The sequence below is a fragment of the Peromyscus maniculatus genome, chromosome 18, assembly GCF_049852395.1.
Source record: "Peromyscus maniculatus bairdii isolate BWxNUB_F1_BW_parent chromosome 18, HU_Pman_BW_mat_3.1, whole genome shotgun sequence".
Taxonomy (NCBI): Eukaryota; Metazoa; Chordata; class Mammalia; order Rodentia; family Cricetidae; genus Peromyscus; species Peromyscus maniculatus.
This window is the reverse complement of record NC_134869.1, coordinates 43,627,693-43,636,167: the sequence shown is the minus strand read 5'-3', so window position 1 is coordinate 43,636,167 and position 8,475 is coordinate 43,627,693. Positions and strand designations below refer to the sequence as shown.

Here is an 8,475-nt window from a genome sequence, read left to right as displayed (position 1 = left end):
CGAGGCCAGCCTGGTCTACAGACTGAGACCCAGGACAGGCACCAAAACTACACGGAGAAACCCTGTCTCAAAAAACCAACCAAGCAACCAAATAAACACAAATGGAATGCAGGGAGTGATGCAAGATCCCACCCAGCTAAGTTTCCAATGTGTGAAAAGGAACTAAAGAAAAGCTTAGAGCCTGGGTCACATCTTTAATCTCAGTACCAGCAGGTAGATCTCTGAGTTCGAGGCCAGCTCTGATCTACAGAGCAAATTTCAGGACAGCCAAGCTTAGACAGTGAAGGACAGAAAGCTGGTGACGATGTAATTGAAAGAGGAGGCCATGTTCCAGCCCCAGCAAGCAGCAGAACTTGGCTGCTTCGGGCCATGTGATGCTGGCTTTAGAGTTAGGAATAGAAGAAATGTATTATGGAATGTGCCTCCATGCCTAAAGAAAGCTGCTGAGCCTAGGCATGGGTCAGGGGTGTCCCTAAATGAGGGCCTAGTAGAGAGGCCATTGCATGAAGCTGTGAAGTTGAAGCCTGGATTGCCTTGGAGAATGCAAGATGTTAGAGATGCCAGAGCCATGGGACACCTGCCAAAGAGAGCTGCTAACAGGGAGTGGAACCAGCCCAAGGGAAAGCAGTGTGTTGGAGCCTACAAAACTAAACAGAGTTGGAGATCTGAAGAGCATTTAGACATCAGACATGGAGATGCAGAGTTTGGAGTTTGCCCAGCTGGTTTTTGGTCTTGCTTTGGTCCGGTATTTCCTCACTATGCATCCTTCCCTACATTTTGGAATGGTAATGTATAACCTGTGCCATTATATGTTAGAAGTATGTGGTCTGCTTTTTGATTTTTGATTTCATAAGGGGATTACAAAGTTGAGACTGCATGAATCTCAGAAGAGACTTTGAACTTTTCGACATTGTTGAGACTAACAGACGATGGGGACTTGTGAAGTTAGACTAAACGCATTTTGCATTATGGTATTGTTACAAGCTTATGGGGCCCAGGGAGTGGAATGTGGTAGTTTGGATGTAATTGGCCCCCGTAATTTCACAGAGAGTAGCACTGTTAGGAGCTGTGGCTTTGTTGGAGGAAGTGTGTCACTGTGGGGCGGGCTTTGAGGTCTCCTATGCTCGGAAAACCACCCGGTGTCTCAGTTGACTTCTGTTGCCTGAAAAATGTAGGAAGCTCAGCTACTCCTCCAGCACCATGTCTGTCTGCCTGCACGCCACCATATTCCCTGCCATGATGCTCATGGACTGAACCTCTGAAACTGTAAGCCATCATCACCTCAATCGAATGTTTTCTTTATAAGAGTTGCTGTGGCCGGGCGCACACCTTTAATCCCAGCACTCGGGAGGCAGAGGCAGGCGGATCTCTGTGAGTTCGAGGCCAGCCTGGGCTACAGAGTGAGATCCAGGACAGGCACCAAAGCTACACAGAGAAACCCTGTCTCAAAAACAAAACAAAACAAAGCAAAATAAACAAACAACAGCAACAAAAACTAAATAAGATGGCTACATAGGAGTTGGTGGCTAACCTGGGTTACATGAGATTCTGTTCCAATAAACCAACAAAAAGGCAGCAGCAACAAGAACAGAGAAGACCGGCTGAAGTAACTCTGTTAGCTTAAGAGGCATTATTTTTCATAGGAAAGGGATATTTACAGGCAATTACATGCAAAACGATAATGTATGAGCTGAGTGTCCATTTTCTGAAATGCTTGGGAATAGATGTATTACCAATTTCAGATGTTGAAACGTTTGGAAATATATAATGGGATATTTTGGGCATGAGATTGGAGTTGAAACATGAAATTCACTATGTATTACATATGTTTTATTTACATGTCTCAAGGTAATTTTCTACAACGTATTTCTGCACCTCTGTTTTTTTTCTTACTTTTTAAAGATGTTTTGGGCTTTGTTTAGAATATCTTTTAGTATTTTTTAATTGTGTGTATGTGTGTGGGTATGTGCTCATCTGTGCTGGTACCCAAGGAGGCTAGAAGAAGCATGAGATCTCCTGGAGATGGAATCACAGGTGGTTGCGAGCTATGTGATGTGGGTGCTGAAAACTGAACTCTGGTGTGTGTTCTCAACTGCTGAACCATCTCCCCAGCACCCTGTGAAGGGCTCTAACAGGCCCTTACATGCTGAGGGCAGGTCCTGCCGTTCCCTCTTGGGCTACACCACTAGCATCCTGTTTGGCCATTTTCCGCATGCCTGACTCATTCCTGAGGTCCAGCTATCAAAACATCAAGGTCCAGCATCAAAATCCCCCATTTGGCTACCTAATAGCACGCCCAATCAAAGCCCCTCATTTGGCTGCCCTAACTAACATGCCCAGTCAAAACATACCAACCTGTCCTAGCCTGGATTTCCTCTTTTTCTCCTAAAAAAATCACTCCTGCTGAGTCATGTGCTGCTGTTTCTGACCAATTCAGGTTCAGCCACCCTGTCTGTCTTGCTTAATAGATAAATATTCTTTCTGCTGAGAATTTGGTGTCTGAGTGTGGTCTGTGCCAACTCCAAGGCCCATTCACCCCGTTTTTATTTATTTGTTTAAATTATGTGCGTATGTGTGCCTGTGTGTGTGTGCATATATCAGCTCAGGCGCCCCAAAGAATAGGTCCCTGTAACAAGTTTAAAAATGACAAGCCATGACAAAACTCAGTACCAGAGCTTTATTAGGAGGAAGGGGAGGGCACAAAAGAACCAGGCCTGGGGAAGAAGCACATACAAGCAGGGGGGGGGGGGGGGGCGGAGAACAGAGAGAGAGGAGGAGTTTGTGCCTGGCTTTTTAAGGATTCCTGTGAGCATGCTTAGGTGGGCTTACAGAGCTACATCACGCATGCGTGATCATGCAGTGCACTAATGACGTAAGACCCCTTGCTTAGCTGCTGAACTGCGCATGTGCAGGTGTGTGGCCGAATCCTAACAGCAGTCATTTAAAACAATTCTTTGAGCTGGGCGGTGGCGGTGCATGTCTTTAATCCCATCACTCAGGAGGCAGAGGCAGATGGATCTCTGTGAGTTTGAGGCCAGCCTGGTCTACAGAACGAGATCCAGGACAGGTACCAAAGCTACACAGAGAAACCCTGTCTCAAAAAAACCAAAATAAATAAATAAATAAATCCCTGTTCCACAGGTTCCACTGTGGAACCACATAGCGTGATAATTCTGCCTACTCCCATACATATACTTGATAAATAAGGTATATTTGATAATCAAGATTTATAAATTCCTAAGGTCTACTCAGGTTCACACTAATATTTGTCTCACTTCGTCTTTGCTCACTTTAAGCTTTAGCTATTTGGACAAACTAAGCTATGCAAGAAACCACAACATTCCATAATGGAATGTCTGATCCCCTAAGAAAGTCCTTTTCCCAAGGTCAGGCCTTTAAACAAAAGTCCCCATTCCCTCGGGGGCTTGAAGAAAATTCCTGTGTGCTAAAAAAGGGACTCCTGTGGCCCCTCCATTAACATATGACTGGTGCCTGTTAGCTTGTCAAGGTCAAGGCTGGCCTCCTCAAACACACTCCAGCTCCCTTGCTCTCTTTATCCCATTCAATCCTATGTGCAACTGTAGAGTATAAAATGTGTATTCTTTTCCCAACAAACTCTGTAAGCAGCCATCCCGATTCACACTCAGCTTGTGTTGGCTCCCCTCACTTCCCATGACTCCACACATCCTCTTTGGGACCGATTGTGGGATATTTGTACACTGTGTGAAGGCAGGAGGTGTAGACGGTTTCCAGGGAGAGAAAGGAAGAGGAGGCGGAATCTAGGCTTGCAGGAAACACCAGGAGACACAAGAGGAAGCAGGAGATGCCAGATGGAACAGAGGTAATGCCACGTGATAGAGCGTAGATTAATAGAAGTGGGTTAATTAGTTATAAGCGCTAGTTAGGAACAAGCCTAAGCTATAGGCCGGGCTTTCATAAGTAATAATAAATCTCTGGATTATTATTTGGGAGCTAGCTGTAGTACAGAAAAAGACTCGTATTAGTATTTTTAAAAATGATAAAGGAAAAAAAGCCACTTATCATTTTTAAAACAACATTGGTGCTGTGATGAAACAGGCTGTCTTGGGGCTCTGCGTCCGGAGCTCCGCGTCCGGGGCTCCGTGTCCGGGGCTTTGCGTCCGGGACCCTGTACTTTATTGGACTTATAACGGCCCGCTCCTGATTTTTTCACTTGCCCAACTGCCAGTACCGCTACACACAACACACCGGCCGCCAAGATTGGTGAGTTTTCCCCTTTCCGATCCCTTTCCATTTCCTGCGACTGTAGCCTGAGATATGCATACCACGACACATTCTCTCTTGACAAAGTACTGAATGCTGTCTGGACTCCTGGGGAGGCCTCCAGTACATAGGCCCCCCCTCAGCCCTTGCCCCTTCCATGACAACGGTTCAGGTAACTTGTGCTGATCATTTATGCCAGTCCACAGATTGCCCATCCTCGGGGATGCTTGAGATGGGGGTCTGGGGTCTCTTTGTTATTTTAATGTTTTATTTTTTTTCTCTCAGCTGCAGTCATGGGACATGGAGGCGTCCTCCTCTGACAAATGCCTTAAGTATTCCCAGGTACCAGTAAATGTGTCTGTGTAAGGGCTCCTTGAACCCTGATATTTCACGGGAATTATCTAACTTTTGCCAGTGAATCCGCAGATGAAAAGAGTTACCATATCTCCATGCTTTTACCTAAGCTCTAAACCCTCCCTTTCTGGTTCTCTCTCTCCTGCCCACTTACATTCCTGAACCTAAGGAATCTCTGACTCCAAAGAACCTTATCTATTCCCCGGCTCCATTCTGTTCTCCAGTACCGGATGGGCTGCTAAGCATGGACAGGTCTGGAAGCAGGCTAGGATGCATGCAGATAAGTTTATGATCAGGACCCACGTTGGGATCGTAATAATCCAGATGGCTTTCTAGCCAGAGATCAGTTTACAGCCTGCCTCCTGGTGGGTCTTCCTAAAGCTGTTCTCAAGCCAGCAAACTATCAAAAAACAAACAAACAAAAAACCCTCAAGACCTGGAATAAAATCTGTCTCTTGTTGCCTGGGTGGTGGTGGCACATGCCTTTAATCCCAGCACTCGGGAGGCAGAGGCAGGTGGATCTCTGTGAGCTCGGGGCCAACCTGGGCTACCAAGTGAGTTCCGGGAAAGGCGCAAAGCTACACAGAGAAACCCTGTCTCGAAACAAAACAAAAACAAAACAAAAAAATCTATCTCTTGTCTCCCAGAGCTCCCTGACATTAGGACCAAAACTTAAGCTTCTGGAGAGCGAGGCTCCTGACCCCACAGGTGACTGTGGCATTTAAGTAAGGTACTGTGGGGGAGATGAGAAAGCCCATGAACAGAATTGCCAAGTGCTGGCACACGCTATCCAAGCGGCTGCGTAAGGACTTCCAGGTCCCTGTTTTAGAAGGCCATGGGGACTGGAGCGTGCCCTACTGGGCCATCCACTGAGCCTTGTCCAAATTGCCACCTAGAGAGAGAACTGGTCAGCTGACTGCCCCCGTACACCCAGTGGCATGGGGACGTCCAACACAGACCTCCAGCAGACCTGCTAGGCCTGGCCACGGGCTCACAGGAAGCCCAGGATGCAGCATGGGGTGATCTGTTTCCTTCCTGACACTGAGCCACTTACTCAGTCCTGAGGGAGTTTTGGGGTCCCACCTCTCCTCATTTCCCTATTGTCAGGGTAGGGGGACAGTCTTACCCACCTCACCAGACTTAATTGTGCTTTCAGGGGTACCTAATGGGAAGAGATTTTCCAGCTAAGGTAGGAGCTTTTGTTTCGTTTGCTCCTCCATGTGCCTCGCTCCAGACCGGTCAGCAGTGCTTCCCATGCACAGTGACACAGACAGGGCCCTGCTCTCTCTCTCTCTCTCTCTCTCTCTCTCTCTCTCTCTCTCTCTCAAATTCCAGAGGACATCAGGATCCACTGCCTTGTCCCCAATTCCAGAAGAATGAGGTCTCACTGCACAAGCTTTTCTCTTCCTGGTTCCCTCTTCTAATTAACTACTCAGCTAACTGTTACAGGATCACCGTAGAGCTGGAATCTAGGGACCATCAGATATACCCAGGTGGTAAGGAACAGTAGTAGTCAAAAGGTATTTACACCCCCAGACCCAAAAGTGTCTGGGTTCTGCAAAAAAAAAAAAAAAAAAGACTTTAATATAATAATTCATTACTGTTAAATGCTCTCAACAATTGATCACCTATGTCTCCTGGATGCTAAACTAATAAAGGAAACAGGTGCTTTAAAATAATCTGTCTCAGATAAGGCTCATCTCAGGTAAAAATTAAAACATTTTCCAATCTCTCTCTCTCTCTCTCTCTCACACACACACACACACAAACACACACACACACACACACACACACACACACACACACACACACACTAACCAATGTAAGCGGAGTACCAAACACTACAATGGTCACTAGCTCAAGACTTTAATTTTCTCATGGCTGCTTCTTAATATGTTCAAAATTTTTCCAAGCTCCAGAAAAACCCACCTGGACAGGTCAGCGAGCTCTGGAACCGGCTTGAATCCACCTGGACAGCGCCGAAAAGCATCAGAGGACCCCAGGACAGCTGGTTACCCCAGTGGCCCCTTCCCTACCCCCCAAGAGTCAACTGATGCCCACCAGGTCAGCTGGAAGCAGTTTTTCCAGGAGAAACGACGCCCCTATTCCTGTTCACCCGCTTTTTTATAATAAGCAAAAGTTTAGAACGTTAGGATTCTGCCGCCACTCCAGCTGCATGACCGCACATGCGCAGTTCAGCAGCTGAGTAAGGGGTCTTACGTCTTGCAGCATCAGTGTGCTGCGTGATCATTCAAATGTGTGCAGCACAGTCATGCAATCAGCACATGCATGGCATAGCGCCATAAGCCTACCTGCGCATGCGCATGGGAATCCTTAAAAAGCTGGACACAGACTCCTCCTCTCACTCCTCTGCTCTCTCTTCCCCCACCATCTCTCCCTCTCCCTCTCCCTCTCCCTCTCTCTCTCCTCATCCCTCTTCCCCCCTCTCCCCCCCCCCTGCACATGCTTCTTCCTCAGACCTGGTTTTTTGTTGTCCCCCCCCACACACACACACCTTCCTCCTAATAAAGCTCTGATACTGGGTTTTGTCATGGCTCATAACCTTTCTCGAATGGTAACCAGCACCAATTAACATTTTTTTTTTTAAACAGCAGATGTCCTAGAGTTGGAATTACCCGCAGCTGTGAGCCCCCCCCCCCCCCCCCCCCCCCGCATGAGTGCTGGGAATGGGATTTGGGTGCTCCTCAAGGGAAGTCCATACTCTTTCCAGCCCCTTGGGTTTGTTTGGTTCGGTTTGGTTTGGTTTTGATTTTCCTGGTTTGTTTGTTGAGACAGGACCTCACCATATAGTCCTGGCTGGTGTGTAAGAGCCTAGCAGGGCCACTGTCTCTGGGGTGAACATTAGAACAGTTGTTTTCTCTCCCCTCGATGAAATCGTGGTAGAAATCGGTGATTGTTTTCTGTGATTTACAGAGTGGTTTTCTACAGCCTTTGCCTGGCTTTGGTCACCAGACACTTCCGGCACTCCTGAATCTCTTGGGTTACTGGGTACTGCAAACAGTTCACAGTAAAAGACTAAAGTAGGTGTGTGTGCGCGTGCGTGCGTGCGTGCGTGCATGCGTGTGTGTGTGTGTGTGTGTGTGTGTGTGTGTGTGTGTGTGATGCTTTCCCTCAGAAAACCGTACAGATTAGATCAGGGACTCAGTGTGAGGAACTTGTTTGCCAAAAAAAAAAAACTCTGTGCAACAATCAATAAATATATGCCTTTGTCCAGCTGTTCGAGGTTCAGTCCATCGGAGGCCGGTTTGGGACTCCCTTGTAGACCAGGCTGGCCTCAAATGCAGAGTTCTGACTACCTTTCCCCAAGTAATGGGATCAAAGATGTATGTCACCACAAGTGACTGCATTTTGACCGAAATTCCTCACAAAGTGTTATTTGTGGCTTTTTTTCCTTTTTAAAAAAAATCCATTATGTGTGTGAACGTTGGCTTGTATGTATGTCTGTGGTACCAGCAGAGGCCAGAAGAGGGCATTAGAGCTCCAGAAACCAGGAGTTACAGCCGGCTATAAGTGGCCATGTGGGTGTTGGGAATCGAACCTGCATCCTCCACAAGAGCAGCCAGGGCTCTTAACCACCCAGTCCCCAACTGTAGAGTTTTTCAATTTGACAACACACAGTGCCAGAATGTTTTGGATTTCAGGGCATCTCGGATTTCAGACACGGAAATTCCTTATGCTTTACCTGTCCTTTCCAGTTCTAATGCAAGAATCGACCTAGCAACAGTTACCACTGCCTGCCAAAAACATTGAGTAAGAGGCTCAAGGGCATGTGAAACAGACACTGTGTAGAAACAGTGTTTGCACAAATATATTAAATAACAGAACCAGGAAAGGAACAGCCAGGGCTCCCTGATGTGA

At 47.0% G+C, this 8,475-nt stretch overlaps 1 long non-coding RNA gene across 2 annotated transcripts; it reads left to right on the top strand.

Moving 5' to 3' along the window:
* Positions 1 to 2,767: 2,767 nt before the first annotated feature.
* On the top strand, positions 2,768 to 7,140 carry LOC121823711 (uncharacterized). Of its 2 annotated transcripts, XR_006065248.2 has the most exons (3): positions 2,768 to 4,242; positions 4,528 to 4,584; positions 6,510 to 7,140. It is a non-coding gene; the product is annotated as an uncharacterized LOC121823711 (long non-coding RNA). The 2 variants fall into 2 exon arrangements; XR_013045584.1 differs by having other exon boundaries at positions 2,768 to 4,584.
* The last annotated feature ends 1,335 nt before the right edge of the window (positions 7,141 to 8,475 follow it).